This window comes from Pelodiscus sinensis, chromosome 2 (genome assembly GCF_049634645.1).
Source record: "Pelodiscus sinensis isolate JC-2024 chromosome 2, ASM4963464v1, whole genome shotgun sequence".
Taxonomy (NCBI): domain Eukaryota; kingdom Metazoa; phylum Chordata; order Testudines; family Trionychidae; genus Pelodiscus; species Pelodiscus sinensis.
Genome location: NC_134712.1, coordinates 192,829,583 through 192,857,318, shown reverse-complemented (window position 1 = coordinate 192,857,318; position 27,736 = coordinate 192,829,583). Strand labels below are relative to the sequence as shown.

At 38.4% G+C, this 27,736-nt stretch overlaps 1 protein-coding gene across 6 annotated transcripts in view; it reads right to left on the bottom strand.

The window, feature by feature from the left end:
• The window catches only part of TBC1D5 (TBC1 domain family member 5), a 515,710-nt gene that overhangs the window by 463,587 nt on the left and 24,387 nt on the right, over positions 1-27,736 (bottom strand). The window contains exon 2 of one of the 6 annotated variants that reach the window (XM_075922101.1): positions 18,392-18,453. The exons of the other annotated variants lie outside the window; for them this stretch is intronic. The gene's annotated coding sequence lies outside the window, so the exon portion shown is untranslated. The remainder of the gene's footprint in view (positions 1-18,391; positions 18,454-27,736) is intronic. 6 annotated transcript variants of the gene reach the window in all.

The window sequence follows — 27,736 nt, the reverse complement described above, 5'->3', positions numbered from 1 at the left end:
GGAACAAATCCTAACTCATAGCATTTTTCATCTTTTAATCTCACATTGGCGTAAAAGGTGTCATCTCCATTTTGCAAAGCAGAAAATAGAACATAGATCTATCATCACACTGATACTCCTATTCACATTTCTTCTTAAATAACTTTGTTCTAAGCTCAAACACCACAAAGCTATTTCCTCTGTAAGGAAAGAGCAATCAAAACAGATTTGATATATTGTAATGTCCTCCAAAGTAAGTTGTCAGGGTGTATTACTACAGAGAAAGCTCAAATGAGATTTTAGAAAAAAACCTAAAACAAGAGAGAAAATTTTATTTAGGAGAGCATGCTTAGACACATTCTTCCCAGACACAAATTTTCCATCTATTTTACTAAATCCCTTGCCAAATAAGCTCTATAAAAGAATATTTGTAAGGACATCTGTAACTTTTAAGACACACTACTATTTTCCAGGCCACTTAGGACCACAAGATATCAAACAGTTGAAGAGATTTCTTGGCTACTTACCAGATGGTAAATCCATGCTTAAGCCACATAAAACCACCTCCGTGAAAGTGTAAAGCCACCTGAAGAATCTAAAGTGGTGTAATTTCTTGTTAGGAACAGCCTGCATCATGACATGTCCCTAATAAAACAATCAAATAATGAAAGTCTTGGAGGCCTAGCCAAAATACCTTCTCCTCGAGAGACCCTCCAGAATTATCTTTTAGTTTAAAGTGCAAGCTATTTATTCACCTACTCAGCACAGGCAGGCTACCTGTTTTGAAAAGTCTGACTCTTGACAAATCAAATTCAGGAGAGGAACCTTGTTATTCTTACTTAAAGGGAAGGAAAAATCACCCTTGAAGGATGAAAAGACTGTATAGGTAGAGTTAAGATAGGATTTGGCACTATTTTGAAAAGCGAAAGGAGGGCTATCATGCAGGAGAAGCTGGCCTCATTTAGATTTTGTTCTGGCAGAGAAAAGATCTGTTCCTCTGGCATAAGCCAGACAATAGATTCTCCAGAATTATGCAAGGCTGCTAGGATCTTCTTTGTGCAGAAGAGATAAAAATATATTAATGTAAATTGCTTATTCATGTTGCTTTATGTGACAAGATCAGGACCCTGTCAACAAGTATGCTAAGCCTAAGTGAAGAATAGTTCTAATTTGTATCAAGAGTTTTTCCCCCTGAAAGGACTGTCTCATATCTGTATGGTACCTACAATGGCACCAGATGCAGTAGTCACCAGCAGGCCTCAACATGTATTTTGCCCAACTGGTGGAAGAATTAACCCATGTGGAACTGGTGGAATGTTGTGGCTGACTGAGCTGATATCACTACTTTTGAGCTTCTGATCACTCGAAAAAACTAAAATTTTGGTCCTTTATAACACAGAACAGGATGAAATCAGAGGGTTGCTAAACTAACTCAATTTCTTGAACCTGCTGTTTTTACTCAAATTGTTATTCTTGACAGAATAGAATGATTAAAGGTCTAGAAAACATGGTCTATGAGGGAAGACTGAAAGAACTGTGTTTATTTCGTTTGGAAAAGAGAAGACTGATAGGGGACATGATAATAGCTTTCAAGTACCTTAAAGGGTGTTACAGGAGGGAGGGGAAAAAATTATTCTCCTTACCCTCTCATGATAGGGCAAGTAGTAATAGGCTTAAATTGCAGGAAGGGAGGCATTGGTTGGACATTAGGAAAATCTTCTTAATTGTCAGGGTGATTAAACTTTGGAATAAATTGCCTAGAGAGGTTGTGGAGCCTCCCTTAATGGAGATAGTTAAAAGCAGGAATGATCTAGAACAGGAGTGGGTAATGAAATGGTGGTGATTCGCCAGTTAGCCCCTGATGGGCCGCTGCCACTATACTTACCTGCACCTCCACAGAAACAGGAGATCACAGCTCCCATTGGGTGGGAACTGTGATTCCCCCAAAACTGTGGAGGTGCAGGTAAATATGGTGGTGTAGGGGCCTGACAGGTGCTAATCCTAGTGAGCCAGATCTGCCCTGTGGGCCAGTATTTACCCACCTCTGATCTAGATGGTGGTTGGTCCTGCCCTAAGTGCAGGGAACTGGACTCGATGACTTCTTGAGGTCTTTTCAAGTTCTAGTATTCTATGATTCTATAAATTCTCCCATCACAAAGACTGAGATGGAGGAAAGAAAGGAGAAGAGTTTGTTATCCTTTTTCTCATATTTCCCAACTTGCTTTTTAGTGTGTCCCCATTTGATCCTTCCCTATGCAACTGAAAATCTCTCCTAAACTAGAACATTTCTGCTTGCCTAATCATAATCTGACAGTTCTGCAGGTGGCGATTTTGTCACAGGCCAGCTCAAGCCAAATTCACAGAGAAAGCTTGGAATTACATTACATACACAAATTCAAGTCATATGCTAATGGACTCCATCTTGATTTAGGTTGGTGGGGACTCTACCAATGAGGGTGCTAATAGCTTTCTGAGTGGTATCCTTCCTGTCTTAGCAATCTATCTATTGACTTTGATCTTTACCTGCTTAGGTTTAGTACCCATTCTCCAGTTTATCTTCTGTTTCTGCATGCAATGTCTTTAATCAGGCAAAGTCTATACTAGACACAGAAGGTGGATTTAAGGAACACAATGTAAATAAAGTAGCTGGAGTCAACATACCTTAAGCCAAACTTGGCACCATCTTCACAGTGGGAAGCTGATGGGAGCATCTTACTGTGACTGAGTACCACCAGTGCCAACCAGGTGTTATCATTCAATTTAGCAAGTCTTTACTAGACCTGCTAAATGGAATGCCAGAAGATCTATTGCCAGCACAGCCAGTGCAGATTAGGGATGTTAAGCATCGGTTAATTGAAGAGAGTCAAGTAACCTCATGAATTCTAATCAATTAGTAGTTGACTATTCTATAGTCCCGGGGTGGGGTTAGCAGGCAGTGCACTCCTGCTTCACTCCCAAGGAGCCCCTTGCCAATGTGTGCTGCTGCCTCTGTATCAGAGGCAGCAACACAGGGTGCCAGGCAGGACCTGGTCCATGAGGGGAGCCAGTTTAAAAAAAAAACAAAAACCAGTTCCCATCACAGACAGGCTGCCTGTCGCCCTGTGTTGCTGCCTCTGATAAAGAGGCAGCAGCACAAGGTGGCAGCAGCCCCAGTCTGAAAGGGGGTGTGGTCTGAGCTCCAGGACCCAGCATAAGCCAGGCTGCCTGCCCACATGGCTCCTAATACATTTGAAATGCAGCGTCGCAGCAGAGTAGGTCCCGGACCCATCGCAAGCCAGACTGCTACCTAGCCTGCCAAAAATTTACTGGCAAGGGGGAGGGGAATGTTTGTGGTCTATAGCATTACCTATACGTTTTTGCTTATCCATTAATCAGTTAACCAACTATGCTATTACATCTCTAGTGCATATGTGGTCTCAATCCCATTCTTTCATCAGCAATTTTATTAATGTGAAAGAAATCAAGGTAACTCAACTCAGTATCTTCCCCAGGCTATGAAGAGGCCAAGTAACATGGAATATTTTAATGTCACATTGTTTTCCCATAATCCACAGGACGTGGCATGTGCCCTTTTTTGGGGGGGGGGCAAAGATATTAATCCTTAAGATGAACATGATCCGGGGACTCAAGAAGGAAAAAAAAATCACTCTGCTATTTTAAAAAATAAAGATTGAGATAGAAAAAGGAAAAGTGAAGAGACCTTACAAAACAGCTGTAGTATATAAGAGACATTAGCATAAGTGACTGCAGGAAAAATCAGCAATAGACTTCAAAGAAATCTGGCTGGGGTCACTGAAGAGAAAACAGCACCAGATGCTAGGTTGCCTGGTCCAGGTCACTGCAGAAAGAGCAACAGCTGGCTATGTGAGAGTCTTATCTGGGACATATAGTTGGTACTTGAACTCATAAGTTCTTTTGTAAGAGCTTGATAGTCTTACTGTGGGGGAGTAGTCGACAATAATCAAAACTGGAAATTTTTGGTGTAGAGCTCTCTGGCCATAGACCATTTTAACTTAGTCAAGTACAGTTGCAGTACTACTCAGTATATTCACTCACATTTAAAGACAAATAGACAGAGACCACAAATTGTGAAGCTGCATGGATTTGTGTTCTGAAATATTCTATCAAATCACCAATATTTTAACAACCTTAACAGTTTTAAGAGCAGTGTATTATACTATAGGGATTGTACCATAGTCACTCTGAAGCAACTGTTTTATACATTAAGAGTTTTGGATTTTTCCTCTATATGAGGGGTTAAAAGGGAGAAAAGGAAGATGTATCCTTGTCAATCACCTATGCCCACAACCATTTATCCTTATCAAGGTTACTCCTCCCCTCCAATCCTCAGACATACATAAAGCCACTATGTTTTCACCTAAGGAGAACTGGACAGGCTTCCCTTTTAGAAAGTATCACACCAATGTAAAACTAATTATGGGGGTCAATGAATGTCAAGTCACTCCTAGCTATCCATCTAGCTATTTATACAACCCACCAGAAATAGCACATATGAAGACCTTACAATAGACAGTTCCTCCTAGAAAGCTGAGCATTTTGTCTTTTTTCAACTCCTTGCCAGCCCCGGGAAGCAGAAGAGGATGTTTTAAAGACTTCAGTTTGAGAGAGTGGTTATTTCTCTCATTAATTTCTTTATTTTTTTTATTTATTTTTTTACAATAACAGATTTAATTTTGACAATTTAGAAGTGGTTGAACATAACATTAGTGACAAATTTCTCTAATCCCTATCTCTGGCTTGTGACACATGCCACAGGACCTCTATGTCCCTCATTAGATTTGGATAAGCAATCCAAATTATGTTTTCTTTTCATACATAATGCTACTGTTTACATTGTCTTGGGTTTTTAAATACTTATAACTGGCTTTGGTCTGATTACTGGTTTGACAGTTCTGCAAATTTGACTTCTGTTTATCAATATAATGTATTCAAAATAACAGCTTCAAGACAAGCTATCCTCTCTGTTGCAGAATTTTTAAACAAATTACAGGGTGGCTAAAATTAAAAATCAGATCATTTTTTGATAAATGCTTTTTGAGGAAAACCCTATCTAAAGTTTTAATTAAGATACATTATAGCTCAAAGGTATCTAATCATGGAATAGTGATTATAAATTCTAATTCTATAGTATGACAATATATTCACGTAATGTTTAAGAAAAGTTTTGTAATGAGTTCCAGTAGTTGATGGATTAGGAACCCAATCTTATGGCGTTCCAGAAGCTTCTGTATAGATTATATAGGTTAATTCTTCTATCTATCCAACGGGACTCAGCACTCAGTTTAGAAGATACCATCAGAGATGCACAGTTTTGCAGTTCTCAAACTGTGGATTTGTCTTCAGAGATAACATGCTTGTTAACACCAAAAAAGTTTTTAAATAGATAGATAGATAGATAAATAAATAAACAAATATGTAGAGGGGAGAAACTGATCTCAATCCTACTGTCTCTGAAAATTTGTGTACACGGTCAATTCCTTACTTCTCTCTAAAAATGAAGTTTCAGAAAGCTCAATGATAGAAGATTATTGGGGGTGGAATAGATCTGGACAGGAAGAAGCAGCCTGGAGATCAATGTGAGAGGGGAGGGAAATGCAACAGAAACAAAAGTGAAACAGAAGCATATTCCAGAAGTCTTGAGGTCTTTTCTGAGTGTAGCCTTCATTGATTTGAGATCTGCCATGACATTCTCTCACTAGAAGGGAAAACTTATAATGGCAGCAGGCCATAAAAGAGAATTCTGGGAATATTTTAATGAAGTTCCACTGCCTGGGAGTAAAACAGACATACATGCAAAATGTGAACAGTGCAATGAAGACAGTGCCATAAGTGGCACACATGGCGGGAGCTCAACCCACGCTTCCCTCCCCCACACATGGGGAGCTCGTGCTGCTGCTGGAGCCTTGCCACAAGCATGCAGCCGCAGCACCAGCTTGGCAGGGCAGGGAGGGAGGCTGCAGATTGGGCTGTGCGTGGGCAGCCAGTGCTCTCCCCCTTCTCCGCCCATCCAATTTGGTTGCAGAACTGCTTAGCAGTGAGCTGGTGGAAGGTGGGCTGCTGCTGACAGTGGCTGGCACATGGGGACTCAGCTGGGCAGCTTTGCTGTCCCCAACTCCCCAGGGCTGCGGCCAGGGCCATGCTGTAGCTGCCCAGCTGCACTGGGGGTTGGGGCCGTGTGCTGGCAGTGGCTGCTCCTCTGGTGGCTGGGGCCAGAGCCGCATGGCCGCAACAGCTGCTCCTCCAGTGGCCAGGGTCGGGACTTGGGCCGCGGATACATAATTGATCCATGGTTAAAAAAGCATCAAGGACATTGAAGACTAAGTCACAAGCAATCAGAATCCCTGGGAACAATCAGGGATTGAAAGGAATTAATTTAATACAAACTGCATAAACCCTGAGTGATTGGCTTATGTAGAAATGTAAGTGGGCTGGGGAGTTTAAATTCATGTTCCACTTACAACCAAAGTATTAGGCAGCAAAACAGACCCTCCCTGTCTCATGGCTATTGTTCCCATCTATGCCACAATAGCATCCACTTCACCCCACTATACAGAAGCCAACACATTTACTTAAATATGGATCTGATGATCCCTCCTCTGTTCAGCACAGTCTTTTTGAAGCACCCAGGATATGTGCAGAGCTCCTGGCAAAGTGGCACATGGCTCCCCGAGTATGGCTTCCAACTCAGGGCTTAAATATTCAATGTGGCTGATGGCCACATCATTGGTGCATTTCATCGTTAATGCATAGTACTGACTGTAAAAACTATTGCTCTTTGACAGTCTCCAGCTTCCCCCATGTGCACTGGGCCTGGTGTTTTCTGAGGCACCAGAAGCCAGAGGGAGGGAAGAAGAAAAGCCATCAAAATAGTATATTTTAAAAAATACAGAGATCCTGGCAGCAGGAAGAATTGGTTCTCAGCCACTAATGGTGGAACTATTTACTTTAAAAATTAATAATGGCACGCAGATCCATAAATAGAAGTGAAAAAGTTAAATCTCGGCATGCCATTTCTGAATGGTTGCCGACCCCTGGTCTAAAGGGTAAATTTGTTAACCTGAGTCTTGATGGGTAGAGCAAAGTCCACAATGATTCTGTTGTATGTGCTTGTGTGACAACAAGAAAGGAATGTCTTCCCTATAGAAAAAAACTGATACATCAGAAAATGCATACACAGCAGAATACTTAGAAGAAATAGCAGTAAAAGCTATAACAAACTGTGAAAAAAATTCAAATGTCTAGTATGAAGGTTGGACACAGACAATGCTGCAAATGTAGCCAAGATGAGAAAAAATTTAGAAGAGGGTGAAGAAAGTTCCATGCTAATAACATACAGTTACAGTGCTCATTTGATGCACCCCCTAGCCAAAGATTTCCGTTTTGCAGAGATAAAGGCTAATGCTGGTGAAATTGCAAAATACTTCCATAACAGCCACTTTGCAGCAGCTTCTCTGAAAAAAAGTGGACTGTTTTGATCACTGTATCAAGAACTGGTCTGATCTGATGACAGTTGTGAAAAAAAAGTCATGGAAAAATAGATGACACTATCACAACCAATCTTCTCAACATTGAGCTTCAGAGAAATGTTGAACACATGCTGAGTACTCTGAAGCCTACTTCAGTAGCCTTTAACAAAATGCAGGGAACCAGGTGTTTTATTGCTGATGCTGTTAAAATTTTGAAGGAATTGACTGAGATCTTAAAAAGAGAAATTTGTAATGACAGAGTTAAATTACAAGCATTAAAAAGTGAATGGGACAAGCACTGTTTCCAGCTCATTTTCTTGAAAATATTTCAATACTCAGTACCAGGGTCAAATTTTCACTGCTGAAGAAGAGTTAGCTATGACATGGACATCTAGCAATCATCCCTACATAATGCTAACTATAAAACTTCAGAGCTAATGGGGAACCATTCAAAATATACATGTTTGTTGGTGATGTTTTAAAGAAAGTCACACCCCAGTGAAATGGTGGAAGACACTTAAACACTTGAATTCAGAGACTGTTGAAGTGGTAATCTCACTTTTAACAGTAGCTTCTTCTGCTGGTGTAGAAAGAATATTTTCTTCCTTTGGACTAATTTTTTCCAATCTGAGAAATTATCTGAGACCGGAAAAGCAGGAAAGTTTGTTTTTCTTTCCCAGATTATGAACAAACAGGAAAACTAAGATGAAGCTGACCCAAGTTGGCTGCAGAAGCCAATATTTTAAATCTCTCACATTCACTTGGCTGACAGTCAATTTACTCTGTTTTTTAAATAACATTTAACTATTTTATTTCAAAAATAACAAAAACAAATCTGATTGACTGTTCAAATTTAAAAAAATCATATAATTCTTTTATTAAAATATTATGTTTGCCGTTAAAAAAAACCAGAATACATAACATTGAAATGCCTGTCCAATTATGTTCTCCTCCTGATCCAACATGACAAGAATATCCTCCAAATATTAATAATGAACCTGTTGAATTGGAGATAGTTCACCTCCCAATGATTTAATAAATATGCACTTCAATTACCTTTGGTAAATGGAATAACTAATCATTCATTTTCTGCTTCAGCTGTAAAACCAATCTGAAAAGTTTTCAAAATAAATCAGTTTAAAAATGTACAGTGTATACCTTCTACATCTATTTCTGAGTTGTGAAAAATATGTATTAAGGTTATAACAACCAACAAGAATGCACTTTGTATGTAGAAAACCATGATGAAATTGTTTAAAATCTTCCTGAGTAGTGATTTAAATCATGATTTAAATCAATTTAATTTAAATCAAATCCACCCTGACAAATTATCTCTGGAGTTAAGAAATAAATTCAGCCTCCACATCTATTAGGTGTTAAGCTTTCTATTGAAACTGAACTGCCTATTAACTGCTGGGGAGCAGATTCATCAGGTCAATGGATGGGAGGCAAGAGGGTGGGGGACAAGCTTCATGGCCCTGGAACATACAGGGGCTCGTGTAGAAGGGAGAGGTGGGGCAGCCAGCCTTTAGCATCACTCAGAGCATAGGGTACCCTCCGCTCAGCCCTCAGTGTTACCTGGAGTACACTATGCAGGGCTCCAAGACACAATTTAAAGGGCCTCGGAGCCCCAGCCATTTTGAATCACCAGGTCCCACGGCAGTTGCTCCCTTTCCTCCCCCACTTCACCCGTCTGCAGACTTGGCTAGCTGTGGTGACATTTCAGTAATATGAATGAATGGAGATGCCACTAAACGAGTGTGCATGAGGCACCAAACTGACATCAACAAGCTGCTATCACAAGGCAGAAACTTCTTCATTACTGACAAACTGAATTCAAGCAAGCTATCTAAAAATGAAACTCTCCATTATTCTGCAATAACTGCAGGTCATGAAGGCAGGAACTTCTAAACCATCACTACTTTCATTCACCAGATTACTGGAAAGCATTCTTTAGATGTAATGGAAAATTTCACTCAACAGATTAGGTCTTTATTTAAAATTTCTCTATTCTAAGGTAAATAAGGTACTGTATATTCCTTCACAAGCATTCTATGAAAGAAAGTAAAATCAAATAATAGTACATATATTACACTTACTTTGTGGACAAAATCTTAAGAGTAATACTGTGGATTTATAGATTACTACTGGTTAATAAAGGCAAAATGTTTCTAAAAGTTGTCTAAACGTGGGTGTTGTTGGATTTTTTTTTTTAAGTTTCACTTATTTGAAACCACTTATTTCCTTCTAACTATCATGAGTGTTTACAAAAAAAGGTCTTATTTGAATTAAATATCTCCAATAATGGAAACAAGAAACAAAATATTGAATAGTTACTTTCACTATATAAAGTATTATATCTCTGTAATAATTAAAAGGAAATACTACTAAATGGCATACTCCTATAATGTAGAACTAAGCACTCTGTGAAACAATGAGTAAACTTTACGACAACTCTGAACAATTTATGTTTATATAGTATCTTCTTTGGGGCAAGGAAAAAATCTTCCTCTGCACTTGGAAAATAAGGTACACATGTTTAGCAGTGAAGTAACTTAAATAGAAAATAATGCCTGTTTGTTGGTGACGACAATCTTCCTCAAAACCATATATTTCAAAGAGCTAATCTGCTTTAAAACAAAATTACTAAATGATAGATACCTCTTCAACACACACACAAAAACAAAAGTTACCTAAGTTTATAAAATACCAAAATATTTGCTCCTGCTGAGGTCTAAACTGAAGGTACATTAGGACACAATTCTCCACAAACCTTACATCATTCCTCCAAAACAGTGATTAGTCCTATGGCATCTTAGGTCTGGTCTACACTACAGCAGAAGGTCGACTTAAGATGTACAACTCCAGCTCTATCAATTATGTAGCTGGAGAAAACGTATCTTAAATAGTGTTTCCGCACCATCCACACAGCGGGAGGTCGATGGGAGCAAATGTTCCTGTTAGTTTCCCTTAATCCTTGTGAGATGCAGGAGTATCAATGGGGGCACTCTGATTTAGCGGGTCTTTACTAGACCCACTAAATCAAACCCTGGAAGATCGACCGCAGCAGCATTGATCTTCCCCATAGTGTAGACATGGCCTTAGAGACTAATAGATGAGTTTTATCCATAAAAGCTTGTGATCTTACACCTGTGTCAGTAACTAAGGTGCTACTCATTGTTACAAATATGGCTTCCTCCTGAGACACCATTCCTCCAGTTTGCCCATGCACAAATGATTAGTCACATGTCAAACTAAGCACATGCCTAATGTTTGCAAGACAGAGCACATATTTAGATGCAGGATGCTCCAAGCCTTGGGACTGAAAGACCTAAGTTCAGTTTTCTTCTCTGCTCCAGACTTCCCACATGATCTTCAATTTATTTAACCTTTCTGTCTCAGTTCTCCATCTATAAAATGGGTGTGAAGATAACATTTGCTAGCACAACTGTGCCAATCAGTGGTGTGATGACATGATCTGTCCAGCATAGCTATACTAGCAAAAATGTAAATGCAAAAATAGTGTAAATGCAGATTTTCCAGCAAAACTGCACTTTTGCTGGTATAGTTTATTTTGTGTAGGAGCTAAAATAAGTTATGCTGGCAAAAAGGGCAGGCAAAAAGGGCAGATTTTCAGATATATTCTGCACCCCCACTATATTTTTGCTGATATAGTTGTAGCATTATACATATTAACAAGCATTCCTAGTACAAACTTTTCCTGAATCATTACACATACACTTGAGGGAGAAAGAGAAATCTGTCATATAAAAGTGTACTGATCTTGTAGTTCTCGAACTATGGTCTGTGTATCACCAACTTCTAGTCCGCAAAGAGCTAACTGGTCATCTCCATCTCCTGCTGGCTCCTCCTGGCTTCCTAAAGCTGAACTGCATTAATAAACCAGAAGTACATTAAATACTTACTTATCACTTTTAAATGCTATAGTTTCAACAGAGGTAATATTTGATTGCTACTTGAATAGGAGACATTTATTTCTCATGGGAGCACTGAGATACCATGATGATGGATGATCTTATAAAAACTTAGAGATGACAGTGGTCCACACACTCACTGCTATATATTTTTCCTTTTGTTTTACTAAGATCAGACTAACACGGCTACCATTGCTATGAAACAAAGGGAGACATTCTACAAACTATGCATTACGTTGGCTATATGAGAAAAAGTCTGAGAAAAAGCTCTTGGTTAAAAATACAAGACAAAGAAAACAGCATAAGTGTAATAATAAAAGGCTATAAATGTGTAGAATGCTATTGATAAAGCTGAATATTACAACATCATGTAATTAAAATTATTTATATATATTCACACAGATTGTGAAGTCTTAATTTTGTGATGTATTATCTGAGCGCTTAATAACTGCATCATATACATATACACTGCACAAGTATAAACACAAATATATTCTTGTTGAGAGAAGTATTATACTTTAATAGTACTAGAAGATTTATAGCCAGCGTTGCTCACAATTGCTCATCCAAGTCCCAACACAGGTTGTCCAAAAGTACACACCGGCTGCCAGCCCTATACCCACAAGTTCCTATCATTATACTACTTTCTCATGCCTATTTCCTCTTGACTTCACATGTTTCCACAACTCTGTCTTCCCCTGGGACTCTGAGTTCAATTAAGAACAACTGTTTACTCCTCTCTGACCACAACACAGTGTGATCATCTTAGGTTTAGTACAGCAATTTCTCTGGAAGAAATATCTTTCCACCCCCCCACACCCCAAAGATAACTTTATTTTCCTGGTCACTGCAGCAAAGGTTTACTGTGAATTTTTTTTCCAAGTCAATGTTGTACATGCCTCTGGGCATTTCAACTTAAAATAGTAGACATTGTGGTCTTTGCCTTCTTTGAACCTAATTTTTCTTTAAGATGCTTGCAATTTTTCTTAATGTCATGCTGCCATCACTGTCAGTTCTGGCCATCTTGCATTGCACACTGAAAAAATATGCTGAAGAGTATCTTTTCTAGCAAACAAGGTAAATTATCAATTTCTTTAACCTTCATTTTTACCTAATCCAATGCAGATATTTTCAATTCAAATATTATATTGAAAGATATTAATATTTCTCTACTAATTCCTTGAGCATACTTTTTGAAATACATAAATTATAAAGATGGGTTCACTCCTCTCAAATCTATATTCTGGGTGCATTTACACTGAAAAAAAGATACCAGCTTAAGTTAGCTAGTTTGGGCTAAAATAGCAGTGAAGACATGACAACTGGGCTTTTAACTCAGCTTAGCAAACCAAATTGAAACCTATAACCTTGAGCTGCTAACCCAAATTAAAGGCAGAGCTGCTATGTCTTCACTGCTATTTTCATATGGCCAGGCTGACCCAGGTAAAAACGACACCTCTTTTTGTACTGTAAATGTTTGTTTCATCCTAATTACATAGGTAATAAGTCTCATTGTGGCAAAAGGAAACACTGCTCGAGACCAAGCAAATTCTGTTTCATCCATGAAGCAGTACTAGCTTTCGTTTCAAAAGCAGACTTTACTGCCTGATGTCACAGCTGCATGTTTTACTCAATAGTGGTAAATCTTTGAATAAAAATCTTGAGGCTATCATTATCTAAGTTGTTCATCTAAGAAAAAAAGTCATTAATACATACTGTGCACACGTTTTTAACCATGTATATAAAGCAAAAGAAACAGCTTTGCAGACAACTGGCTGGTCATCCACTGCTTGCTGCTCCTTATTTCCTAAAACTAAACTGCTGTAATTTACCTGAAGTCCATGAATACTTCCCTACTATCTCTTTTAAAAGAACGTACAACTACTGTGTTATTTGGATAAAATTACCTGGGAGTATGGTTGCAGCCATGAGGGTCTCAGGCTAATAGAGTGACAAGGTAGGTGAGATAATCAACTCAGAATACCTCACCCACCTTGTTGCTGAGTGGGAGATATTTACTTCTTTTGGTGTTTCCATAATACCATAGTGATGGATGACATAAAATACTGTATAGAGGTATTCCACAGACTCTGTAGGAACAGCCAACAGAAGGTGAAGACAAAAGACGACAAATACTAAATATTAATTTAGCATGACAGGGAGAGTATATTATTCAGAGGAATTTACTAAGAGTTTGTAAATCCTTTTATCTTTAGGGCAGGAGTTTAAATAGAATCCAATCTGACGTCTACAGAACCATACTATTCAGTAGTACACCTGAAGTCAGATAACAGACTCTCTATCCCAGCAGTTCCCAACTGCTGGTCTGTGGATTGGTACCAGTCTCTGAACTGCTGGCTGCTGGACCACAGTGGCTGCCACAGCTGAAGCCAGCGGTTCACGGCGGCTTGGCTCCGACAGCCATGGTGGCTGATTTTTGCATTGGGACTGAGGCAGCAGCAGGAGATGGAGAAGCAGAAAGTACCTCCCTCCCTGCTCAGTAATGATCAAGGCTCCGTGTTCGTCCCCTGCCTTTGGGAGTGCAAAACATGCTTGGGGAAGGAGAGGGCACAAAGGAGGAAGGAGCATGGGTGCCGCTACCCCTGCCCAGACAGCAGTAATGGCAGGTGTTGGCATGGGCTAGTAGGGGTCAGAGGTTAAAGGGTCAAAAGTTGCATGGAGCGTAGTGGTGGTGGTCAAAGGGTGCTAGGCACTGGGAAGGAAGGGTCAGGGTAGGGGCTAGAAGGACAGGAAACAATATTTGCATGTTCATTATTTGTATAATGAATATGCAAGTATGCAAATCAAACGTTACCAGTCAGCCAAACGTTTCTGAATGGATTTGTTGGTCCGCGGCATAAAAAAGTTGGGGACCACTGCTCTATCAGATGGCAGGTCAGTGGCTTATGTGAAGTGTGTTAGTCATTTCACTTTGCTTCCTGATAAATAAAAGTATCCATATCACAAAAAATATTGTCATTGTTATCAATGTAGATACATGTCTGTATTAATCATTTTCATGACTGTGGATCATCTTCATATAATCTCTGCATTAAGTTTTTAACTTGGTATCAAGTCCTTTTATGTCTCTTTGTATTAAGCCCTTTTTATATAGAAACTGTGTGTCTTTTCATATAGAAACAGAAACTTTGTACTAAGTTTTGGTAGAAAAGTCCCTAAAAATACGTAAGGTAAAGAGAATGTTTTTGTACCAGAACAGATCTCTCCCCTTTTACTTAAAAGATTTCCCTGTTGAATAAGGTGTGAATGGATAAGGTGGGAAAGCACTTCCAGAGAGTTGCAACAGCTAGAGAGGGGATGGAAGCCAGATCCAAGGACAATAAGATCTGTTAAATGGACTCACTGAAAGAAGACTGGACATATGGCTGCTTTGGGAGTCAGCAGCAGGTGCCATCTTTTGGAAGTACCTTCTTTGAAGAATGTGGCAACATTAAGACAACACCCGGAAGAAGGTGCCAGAGACAACTAACTGCATATGCATATGATAACTCACACAGATTTTGTATATGCATATGATATTAGAGTTGCGTGAGAGAGGAGCTACTATAAATCAAAGTACATGATGAAATGGGTCTTTGCCCACGAAAGCTTATGCTTCAATAAATCTGTCAACATAGGAGCATCAATCCCGATTGGCAGACGCCCAGCTCCACCCCTCCCCCATCTAACTCACCTGGCCAGTGCACTTAAGGGAAGCAACAAGACAGAGCATGAGAGTGAGGGAGCGTGAGTGAGTGAGTGAGTGTGTAATAGATCATATGATAAATGTTGGTTGCTATATGTATTACCAATAAATATAGTGTTTTGCCCTATCCCCAAAAAAGCTCCCATGCAGTACTTTAAGTACATCATCTTGGTTAGTAATTTCAGCAGCAGGCCAAGAACTGAATAACCCTAAGCAATGAATTACCCTCTCACCCTTACTAGCAGGATCCCAAGAGGGGCTTAAAAACACTGGGTCAGCCTGGAGTGGCTTGTACTTCCTTTTCCTGATGCTAAATAGCAGACTTCAGTTACGAGGACAGTGGGTCTAGCACTTTACAAGATGATAAAATTCGCTTACAAAACTATTTAAAAAAAATCAGCATTTTCCCACTTAACTGCAGGAGGAAAGCCATCCTTATAGTCATACCATGCACATGGTCACAAATAATTCTCTTCTAGAAATATGAAATTATGCCTTTAACTAAATGTATATAAACTAAAATATATTAAAGCAGAAATATGTATTAACACTGTAGAATTGTTTCCAGAATTTAAGTTCCTTTTGAGTCCTTAGTAGTGCTTAGGTCAACAAGCAAAAGTTCTATACTTCAGTTCTTGAACTATGAACAAAAATAATATAAAAGCCACAAAACACATTTCAGGACAACTGAATCAGTGCTTTAAAAATACAGTAGTTTAGGGACTAAATTCATTTTTTTGTGCCATCCAGAAAAAGGATTAGGTGTGAAAGAACTCTCTTGCTTAATGCACCTTTGGCTGTACTTCCACTTGTCATAATTATGAAGTAGCTACTCTCAGTGCCAACACATAAGCTTCATTATATTACCCTTGTAACTATAGTAATGCATATTTCAGGAAATGTTTCATACACTGAAAAACTTGAAACAGACTATACTGACAGCACTTTACCTGCTGTTATCTGTAACAATGCGTAACAGATCTCACTCAACAATAAGATTTCACGTATGCAGCAAAATAAGAGTAACTACAAAATTTTAGCAAACATGACATATAACTTTAATGTTTATTAAGGAACTCCCTTGCAGTTTTCAGGTTCAACCAAAGTGTTCAAATAGAGAGAAAACAAAACAATTCACAAATTCTTCCCAAAATAGTGAAAATATTTGGGCTTTTTCAGAGTATTAAGAGTTGCAATCTATCTGACCTCTCTAAACATATAAAATATTTCTAGAAAGTAAAATAATCCAAAAGATATACCACCTACATGTGTTTTACACAACAGTGGTAAATCTCAGAATAAAAATCTTTAACTACTATCATTATCTACCACAGCTCATCTAATATTATAGAAAGAAAAAGCCATTGATACATACTGTATACACATTTTTATCCATGTATATAAATCAAAGGAAACAGCTTCCTTTAAGGCAAGCATATGAAGATACTAAAGCAAGATACCAATTAAATATTCATACATTCAATATTTCAAAATAAGGAATTTGGATATACACATGCATAATTTAAGTTCTATAGTGAAACCTGTCTACAGAGGCCATTTCTACTGTATTTCAACAGCATCCTAACTTGAAACGTACAATACAGCTTTTCCATGCTGTGTTAAAACTTTAAAGTATATAGTAATTCATTTCAAGCACTAAACATAGAATAAAGGCCATGTTATGCACACGGCACTTTTCTATGGGAACTACTGCATTGCCCTGTTCATTAAATCCCCTTTAGTGCAATGCAATAGGGCCTTAGTCACTACGCTTTCCTATAAGGTAGGAAGGAGCGTATGCTTTCGTACAGGGTACCAGGTAGAGTCAGATTAAAAAGGCAATTTACTTATTAGATTCGGAAGTTAAATAGATAAGTTTAGATACAACATTAATAGTTTCTCAGATCACAGGGGCCATAAACAGTAAGTTATACTGACATATTCATATCTCAGATATATGTACAAAACTCCTAGAAGCTGACTTTCATATATGAAGCAAGAATTTAGCCTTTAATTTCAATATTTCATTGAGCGAAAACCCAGATTTAAGAGACCTGCCTAAAGATAGCACCATCAAAAGCTGGTCAGATGTTCTGTACACTAACAATGGTTCTTTGGGAATTACATAAAGTAGTGGCTAACAGTTATTGACCTATGGGAAAACATATGTGAAGTATGAGGAATTTATAAATTCTCTATTGATATAAAAAAAATCTGCCCCCAAGAATTGCAAAATTGTCTTAAATGGGAGGACAGTATGTATGTGTAAATTTTAATCTGACATATACATCTGCACATTGTATGTGCATATACATATCACGTTTTAAAAGGTCACAGTAGAACTGATTCACCCCTTGAGAAGAATTCTTATGATTTTAACAGAAAAGATATTTTGCTATCAAGAGTCTTCATTTAAAAAAAGCATCTTTATATACCAAAAATACTGGAATCAACTTCCACAACTATAAGAACAATAATGAATAGGTGTATAAGAAACAACACTATTTTTATACATTTCTAATTTTTTTTCCTTGCTGAAGGTCAGTCATTTAATATTTATATTTCTAGGAATAAGTGGAGTAAAAACTCATACAGGTAAACTGTAATGTTAAGAAAAATACAGCTATATACAATTTGTTTTTATATGGTAAATTACTTCATATGAAAAACATCCATGGATCTTGCAATGACTACACTTTTCCCTTAGAGCTAATACTTGGTTCTTGAAAATTAAAGTAAAAAAAAAAAATCAAAACTAGTCAGTAACAATGCAGCGTCGAAAAGCAATAAACTCAAAATTAAGTTATAAATAATTTAAAGCATGTCATGAAGATGTATTAATAATTCATCAGATAAATAATTTACTAAATAATCAAATAAATAAATAATGAAATACATAAATAAATCAGCAAATAAATAATTCTGCAAAATAACCTAAACAATAAGTCACTAAAACAAATGACAAACCTGCAAAACTACAATAATTTTCTAAATTCTGATAGTTTTAAATAAACAAATGTATATAAACTAGATCAATCTTTGTTGGCTAGGGAAATATTTTTCACTGCTATTGGTAAATTCCTGATTACACTGAATAAGGATACAATTCAGATTTTACAAGACGACAGTTTTTTCCTTATAAATTATTAACACAATTCCTACAATACATCCTGCTCTGTATTTTACATGCAATCCTTTAATGTAGCTCATTTTTTCCCAAATATAAATGGACAGCCTCTTTATAACATTCTTAATTCACATTTTCTTTTCAGTGCAGTACTTACAATACTGCTATAGCTTTCTTAGTGGTTCTCTCCCTATCTTCTCTAAACCTTTAGAAGTTGTGCTGCAGGGGAAAACAAGTAGAATAACCTTAATTATTACAGATGGTATCTCATTCATTAGTGGATGTCAACATTTTATCTGAAAGCACAAGAAAAGCTGCTTTATAATTCTACAAAACATCTTAATGTGAAACAACCACGCCTGTTTGCAGACTACGTAAGTTTTTAGAAGTCTTTGGCGGACTGAGTTCAAGCAAATGGAGGCCTGTTTCTTATATATAACCTAACATACAATCTGTGCAAACTAACATTAATTCAGATGTGAAGACAAAACGTAAGGAGGACAAATTCTGGGCTGACATCTAATGCTGTCCTGGATTTTGGAAGCACATAACTCTTCAAGGAATACAGTAGGCCACTACATTTCCACTAAGTTCATTCACAATATAATTAAAACACCACACTACAAATACAACTATGATACCAAGAAGTTATCAAGAAACTACTGCCCTAATAAAGTAATTGCAGAGTGAATTTAACACACTATATTGACACTCATTGTAGTTTGCTTCAGAAAGTTGAATTTATAGTCTTTTTTAAAGAAACATGCCAGAAATGTAAAGCATGGCTGTTCTTTCCAAACTGTGATTTGCTTGCCCCCGTTTACAACACATCTTATAGGCAAAATCATCCTAAAATATTTTTGGATTCTGTACAGGTCTGTGAAATTGCAGGAAGATGTTACGTACAAATTTCACATTCGTGAATTTTGCTATTCAAATGTGTAGGCAGAATTGTTTTGCTTTACAGATAAGATTAACATTTTAAACTGCATTGGTTTGGTTGTATTTCAGCATTCAAAGTACAGCGGACAATTCATTCCTAGAAGAACTTAAGACATGTCATATTTAACAAGTCTCAAATTCTCTTTAGGGATTATAATAAGGAAACACTTGCTTAATCATAAATTTTATATTTATCTTGGCTAAACACCCTCCTTTGGATAGACTGCCATGTTTTGTCAAGAAAAATCAACATAGTGGAAACAAAGTACTTGTTCTGTTGTGTGGTCATTCAAAAGAGTATGTAGAAGTAATGTAAATGTGCACCAGCGCTGTTGATAATTTCACGCTCTCATACTCTCATTTCAATTTGCTTTAAAAAGGACTATTCCTCCTGGCTAAATATAGACATCCTGAAAAAACACAAGTTCTCTTTGAGATAACATTACAAACCCTAAAACAGCAGTAAAGACTCTTCTATTTTAAGGAATTTGAAATACACCTCTCTCAGGATATAGTCGTCTAAGTTGGGGATAAATGAGATGTACCTAAAAAAAGATACTTTCTCCTGATATTGAGATGGCATTATATGAATAAGAAACAAACTTACCTTCTTTAATAACATTCCTCCCCTTCAAACTACACACCATAAATTCTTCAAAGATGAAAGGATTAAAAGGTTCTTGGGATACACAATGGACCAGGCTTAATCCTGAACCTTTGGAATCAGAGTTTGTCTGAACCGTAACTATTAAGCTACAGGACTTCATTTACTATTTGTAAGTTTGTGTTGCAATGTGGTTATTCACTAAAGAATTACAGTAAAGAGCATAGTTATACTTACAACTATGTTTTATAAAAGTATAGATCAAGATAAGTGACTAGGTTTTTGTTAAATCTCCTTTGTTCTAACATTAATGCTTAAATTGGACCATAATGGATTGACCTAGTTACATTTCTTCTGGTTTTTTCATGTAGAGGCTCCCTTCCTCAGCTCAGATACTTTTGTATATTGTTAATGTTGGGTGCATCTAAGCTAGCAGAGATTGCAACTATTTCAAAGATCAACAACTCTAAGAGCCAGGGGATAACTGAGTCTGTCATCTTCAAAAGGAACTGGGAGATCATTAGGAAAACCTAGGAAGAAACATCCTACATTCCATTCCCATAAACACAGCATATGGTAGAAAGCCTGTAGGGAGAACTGGGAAGGAACACCCCTACTAGTACTTTCAGGATTACCTGGGACAGGCTGGGGAGCAAGAATTCCCCCCCCCCCCCCGAACCAGAAAGCAGCTTGGAAGTTATTTCATCACCACATCAAGGATCTGCAAAAGTGACGAGGAGTCCTGTAGCACCTTATAGACTAACTGAAGTGTAGGATCATAAGCTTTCGTGGGCAAAGACCCACTTCGTCAGATGCATCTGACGAAGTGGGTCTTTGCCCACGAAAGCTTATGCTACTACACTTCAGTTAGTCTATAAGGTGCCACAGGACTCCTCGTCGCTTTTGCAGATTCAGACTAACACGGCTACCCCTCTGATACTTGACATCAAGGATCTGGGAAACCTTAAAATATAATAGCCAGTTCGGGAGGCAGGTTGAGAAGCACCCTATGTTCACACACCCCCAAAATCTGGGGACAACCTGGGAGAGGAGGATGAAGAGAAACACATGTAGCAGATATGTCAAAACTGATGCAAACTGTTGGTAGTGGCTATAGGGCAAGGGAACAAATGCAGAAAACTTGGTAAGAACATAAGAATGGCCATTAAGGTCAGTCCAATGGTCCATTTAGCCCAGAAACTTCAGGGTACCAGAACACAACTGGGTAATTTAGAGAGTGATTCACTTCTTGTTATTCAGCTCCAGCTTCTAGCAGTCAGAGGTTTAGAGACACCCAGAAAACATGGAGTTGCATCCCTGTCCAGCTTGGCTTATAGCTATTGATGAACCCTTATTCCATACACTTATTCTTTTTTGAATTCTTTATACTTTTGGCATTCACAAAACAAATTCCACCGGATGACTGCATTATGGATATTTCCTAGTATTTGTTTTAAACATGCTGCCTATTCATTTCTTTGAGAAACCCCAGTACAAATGTTCTACACAGTGGTAAATAACATTACCTTATTCACTTTCTCCACACTGTTTGTGACTTTATAAATCTCTCTCATATCCTGCCTCAGCCATCACTTTTCCAAGCTGAATCCCAATCTTTTCTCATCTTTCTTCATATGGAAACAGTTCTATATCCCTAATCATTGTTGTTGTCCTTCTGTAATTTAAATATCTTTTTAGAGATGGCATGGCCAGAGCCGCATATAGTGTTCAAGGTGTGGGTGTTTGATAGATTTATATAGTGGCATTATATTTTATCTTTTAATCCGTCCCTTTCCTGGTTGGTTCCTATTATTCCATTAGCTTTCTTAAATGTCACTGGACATTGAGCAGATGTTTTCAGAAAATTATCCAGAATTACGTTGAGATTTTTTTTTTAATGGTACCAGCTAATTTAAATCCATCATTAGTTGGGATGTTTTCCAATATACATGAATTTGCATTTATCAATATTTAATCTGATTTACCATTTTCTTGCCCAACCACCCAATTTTCTGACATCCCTTTGATATGTAGGGAGCTCTGTAACTGGAGTACATTTAGTAAAGATGGAATAGTCAGAGATTTTAACAGCAAATCTGTGATGAAATCTACTGATGATGTACAAATTAGAATTTTCAAAGATTTATATCCTTAGCTAAATTGCAATGGATTTTCGTGGAGCTGGGAAAGGCACCCGTCACTCAACACTACACCATCACTTTGGCTAATTTCAAGTTCCTGCTTCAAATTACATAGATGCCAAGGCTCAAAGAAACGGTTGGAAAATGTTTAACATTGGCAAAACCACTTTTTTCCTCTAAAGCCATTATCTGAAATGGCTGAACCATTTCTACTGAAAAACTTCCTAAACAAATTCAGCATGAGGCAAAAAGCAAACATAATTTCACCTTGAATTATTACAGTTTCGCAAAGTGACTGAAAATAAAAGTTTCTAAGGTACAGTTAAGGTTGCCTAAAACTTTCCATGTCGCCAACATCAATATCTACAGTAGCTTGGGTAAAGAAGCTGTGTTTCCTCTGTTTGCAGGAACTAGCCTGTGTCACAAGAGCGCACTACTTTCTTCTTTCACTTGAGGGAACTGGACATTGTGCCAGATGAGAAAGAAGGGAAATAAGAAAAGCATATCATTTTAAAATTAGGAACAAGAGGAAGTAGCTTTCTAAAAGAAAATGCAAATAAAAAAATGTGATGTTAGGGAAGAGAGATGTACACATACAGTAGATGCTATAGATCCATTGTGGGATAGCCCCAGAGATTGAAAATAGAGTGCAGTGCATTGTCATTTATCTCCCATCTGGGTTCCCAGGGAAAGGACCTGCTGAGTAAGTCTGTAGTAGTATTTAGAACTCCTGAAAGGTAAGAGGCTGGAGACACCAGCTCCAGAGTCTTATAGATTCCATGCAGAGTAAGTGGAATCGAGCTCTCCCCCCATCCCCATCAGTTTAAGTAAAACATACAAGTGTAAATCCTGAAGTTTTGGTTCTCAATAAAAGGGAGGAACTGGAAGCAGGCGTAACAATTAGCACAAAGCTTAAGCAAATTTATGTAAAGTGAAATTTCTGAAATGTCTGTGGCGGAACACAACCCCAGTGCACTGTGGTGTCCAAAATGTACTTCCCATCCTATAAGGGAAGAATCCAGGTGATAGTTACAGAGAAAGTTGTGTGAAGGGAACTCCACAACCACCTCGTGAGAGAGTCTCTGACTGTGGGAGGGATGGAAAGGACCCTGGTGATGGCATGCAACATTTGGTCTATATACTGTGTTCAGCCAGACCTGGAAGTACCACCTAAAGAGATGTGAAGTTTTGATGACAACACTGCAGGTGGCCATATGTCAGAGTATTTGTAGACAGTCACGGGCCATGACTTGCAGGGCTGCCCTGCAGTTATTTGACTAAGGCCATGGTGGGGTGTTGAATCTGTCACATGGGGAAAAAAAATCAGTATCAGTTATTACGACAAGCTGGGCTCCTGTGAACTGTAGTTGCTAGGGTAGGCATCTGTGTGGATTTGCCTGTGTTTATTTGCAAGCCAAAGGGGTGAAAACAGCAGATGCTTGAGAGCATTCTTCATCATGCATCCTGAAAGAAATGAGCCTTTAGGAGGCAACTGTCTAGATAAAGGAAGATGATGACTCCATTCTTTCTGAGATGCGCCATTACCAGTGCCAGGATCTTGGGAAAAAGCTCTCGGCACTGTAGAGAGGCCAAACGGTAACACTTTATATTGGCAGTGACTGTGACATGCACAAATTGGAGAAAACATATGTGAGCTGGATGTAATGTGGAGGTTACAAGAGAAGGTTGAGATGAAAACCAATGCCTCTACTCCCATGCTGGAATAAAGGTTGAGGGTCACTGTTTTGACACACTGCTTTTTTTTTTTTTATAGATCTATTGAGGCCTGTACTGCTCTCAAGCTTTGCCATACTATGACCCGTCTAGGGTACAAGAGCTATTTCAACAAGAACAAAACTACGTATTTTCACTTCCAATGTGAAATCAGTTCTCCTGTATGGCTCGGAGGCATAGCACATTGTCCAGAGCAACACTAAGAGAATCATGAGACAAGCGTTAGAATGGAATTCAAAGGGGAAAAGGGGACGTCCCAAACAAACATGGCAATGAAGATTCCTGGATGAAATAAAAGCAGCTGGCTTAACATGGGATCAAATCAAGCCTATCACTAAGGATCACAAGAGATGGAGAATGACCGTGGAGGCCCTATGCTCAATTAGGAGCCCAATGGACTAACAGGTAGACAGATAGAGGCCTGAGAGGCCTATTCTATTGAGGCCTGTGAGGTCAAGAATTGAACTGTACCCACCATTTTTGCTTTCTCTCAGAAAGCAATGGGAAGAGAATCCCTTCCCACTTAGAGCAGTAGAATTTGTACTTGTCCAAGTTGAAGGAGATGGACCTCTTGGTGAAGCAAGTGATTGTGAGAGTGGTCTTTGAAGAGGCATTGTTATGAAGGGTATGGTGTAGCCTAATCAGCTGGTATTCAGGATAGGGATGTAAGCGACTAGATGAGTAGTCGACAAACCTGGGCTTATTGGATAATTGAGTCACTACTCAACGAGTCACTTCTCCCCTCCACCCCACTGCCTCTATCAGAGGCAGCATGGGAGGAGAACAGGAGACAGAGCAGGGGGGAGCCAGTTTAAAAGGCAGTTCCCCCCAACACTGTATCTGTGAGGTAGGGCAAGGGAGGCAGAGACACAGCAGAGAACCGGTCATGAGCCGGAAACCAGCTATTCTGACTCGTAACCGGTCTCAGACGCTGCACCTCTGCTTTTTAAATGTAGTAAGAGCCTAGAAGCTCTTGCTACATTTAAAAGGCAGAGCTGCAGCAGGGTTAGCTCCAGGGGATGGTGCAAGTTGGGACTGCTTAGTGCCAGCTCGGGCCACACCAGGGAGTTAACCCTGCTGTGGCTCCGCAGTTTAAATGTAGTAGGAGCTGGGCATGCAGGCTTATCAACTAATCAAAATTCCATCAATTACTCAATTAGTTGATTATCCACATTTTAACATCCTTATTGCAGGACCCATCTGTCTGAGGAGATGGCATGCCAATTATTATAGAAAGGAGCGAGCAGTGATCAAAAAACGCATCAGATGTTGGAAGAGCTGGAGAGGGTAAGATTTTCCAAATGCTCAACTAATCCCTCAAAATTGCTTGTTCAGTTTAGGGAGCTAGGACTCCATCAATGAAGTGTCAGCACTGAGACCTGGATCTGTGTCACTGAAGTGCTGCTTGCTTGTATGGTTTTTACTGCTGCTGAGTGTAAGAGGGATATTGTGGTCATAAATATGGCTGCTCTCTGTCCTGTCACTGCCTCTATGCCGGTGTGTGGATGCCAAGGGAGCCAAGAGCAGGCCTGGAGTCCTTCATGGCATCTAGGGCCTCATTGGTCTTTGCAGCAAAGAATTTCTCTCCATTGAATCCTTTATGACCGATTCTATCTCCAATGGAAAGGAGAAAGAGTCCAACCACAACTCATATCTCATGACATAAGCCATGGACTAGCAAGAGTGTTCACAGCATCAAGAACAGCCTGGAGTGTGGTGAAGGAGATTGTGTGATCCTCTGATGACAGCTTTAAATTGTTGTCTTTTTGCCTCAGGGATATCATTACTAAAATCATTAAACTTAAGAGTAATTTTTGTGGTCGTATTTGGAGAGGAGAGCAACATAATTGGCCACTATAAATTATAGGGTGGCTGTGATATAAACTGTGGCCAAAGAAATCCAGCCTTTTACTGTTGCAATCGGAGGGAATAGAATGTAAGTGTTGCTGCTTATTTTTTGGTAAATAGCTTCCACACCAACAGATCTGGTGCAGATGTGTAAGGAGGAAATCAGTGCCCCTGGATGGGATGCAATATTTCCAAACTGTTCTTTTGCAGCTAGATGGTATGGTGGCTGGGGTTTGCTAGATAGCTTTGGCAGGGATCAAAGCTGTCACCAGCTGCTATGGAAGGTGTCAGCATGAGGGTCTTGTTCAGTGAAGACAACAAATTGGTCTTCTCTGGCGAGGTGTCTGGCACCATCGGCTCTGTCCAGAATGGATAAAAATCAGTGATTTAAAAAAAAAATTGTTTTTATTTAAATCAGTTTAAATACTACACTTCTCATTTAAAAATAACAGTTACAATTAAATCTCATCACAAACACGCTACAGCTACACTTACAGGTTCATAAAAATGATTTAATGGCTCTAGTCTGTCCAGCCTAACATCCAACCTAACATCTTGAAAGTTCTGGGCTTTCCATTTCTGTTTATCAGCAAACTAAAAAATAAATGTGCAAAGAAAGACAAGCTGGATAGGATTGTTTCTGTTATGTGCTTAGGTGGTGGTGGACCGTGGCCAAGCATCATACTTCGATCATTAAAATAAAACACTTGGAATTATCTCTGTGTGGATGTGACAGTTGGAATGCTTTGGTCATAACCCACTTTATGAGAAGTATTTTCCTGTAAAAATAAGCGTCCTAATATTAGACTCCTATATGGGATTTTGGGAGCTTATTGAAATCATATCTGAAGCATATAATTTAGATTTAGAAGAATGTTTCCTTAGTTATATTTCAACAGAAGAAAGAACCTTAAATATTAAAAAGTGACCAGCAAATAATCACAAAATCATCCGTTGGTTATTCTCTATTTATATAATCAGTGTTCATGTGTTGTATCACTTCAGTTTTAATGGATAATCAAATATTTTTTTAAAGTAGCAAAAGTGTGTGTGTGTAACTGTATAAAAAAATCTGTTTTGATAGTAAAATAGACTTTCCATCAAAACTAGGATCTTATTGCACGATAAAGTTACTTATAAAAATATTTCTCTGATCATATTTTAAGAAATATGATGTTCGGTAATGCTGACCATCTTGTTTACAGCCACCAGACCTGGTTCTCTGTGTTGTTATTCAGCTCTAATTTACCTTTAAACATCTTCCAAGAGACCAGTAAGCAGTGGAAGTACTGGTAATGTTGTTAGACAATATTGACCTCCGGTGGCAAATGTTCTGGTTTGGCACAAGTCCTGAGGGTGTCAAACTAGAGAGGTTCAACCTGTATTTCACTAACTGAGATAGTCCCAATTAAAAGTTTCTCTCCATGGCTTTTTGCATATTGCTGAATAAATAATACTGCAATTAACTTACTTTCGTGGAGGCATTATAAGATTATTTCTTAGTCTCCTCTATAATTTAGTACACCTTTTAAAATAATCTATCAATGTTTTGGATATCTTATCAATCGTATATTATTTGTGTCAAACTGGAGAAATGGGACAAAGCACTGGGTTATACACTTTCCATAATCAAATAAAAGAGCCATCTTCCTTGATGCACAGTGAATAATTTGGTTTCATGCACTACGCAGGGAGAGCGACATCAACACAAACCACTTGTATAAATGAATTGAACTCCTAAATCTGACACCATCAAATCTGGGACCTTTCATAGTACCAATGAGCAAAGATGAGTGCTCTGACGTTTTATATAAAAAAGGGAAACATTTTGCAGACATCTTTTGTCTACAAAATATGAGAATGGTCATGAAAGGAAAAGGTTCAGAAAAGGGCAACAAAAATGATTAGGGGTTTCGAACAGGTCCCATATGAAGAAAGATTAAAAAGACTTGGACTTTTCAGTTTAGAAAAGAGACTAAGGGAGGATATGATAGAGGTCTATAAAATCATGACTGGTATAGAAAAGTTAATAAGGAAAAGTTATTTACTTATTCCCACAAAATAAGAACTAGGGGTCACCAAATGAAATTAATAGAAAGCAGATTTAAAACAAACAAAAGGAAGTTTTTCTTCACTCAGTTCACAGTCAACCTGTGGAACTCCTTGCCAGAAGATGAGGAGAAGGCTAGGACTTTAACACAGTTCAAAAAAGAGCTAGATAGATTCATGGAGG